Below are 211 nucleotides of genomic sequence, written 5' to 3'. Positions count from 1 at the left end.
AAACCAACACTAGAAGCTATAATATATGGTGGTCTCAGATTGTTCAAAACATATAACCCTGATTGTCTGCGGCCTATTCCAATTAGCTTCTAAGATCGAGATCTTGCACATGACAAGCAGTAGAAGAAAACTAAACTAAGTATTCTGAATGACATAATTGACCAATCGAAATAAGATTCAAAGTAAGAGCTAGAATACAATAGACGTCTGA

The sequence above is a fragment of the Olea europaea genome, chromosome 1 (genome assembly GCF_002742605.1).
Source record: "Olea europaea var. sylvestris chromosome 1, O_europaea_v1, whole genome shotgun sequence".
NCBI classification, from domain to species: domain Eukaryota; kingdom Viridiplantae; phylum Streptophyta; class Magnoliopsida; order Lamiales; family Oleaceae; genus Olea; species Olea europaea.
The sequence above is the reverse complement of the archived record's forward strand: the minus strand, read 5'-3'. Positions refer to the sequence as shown.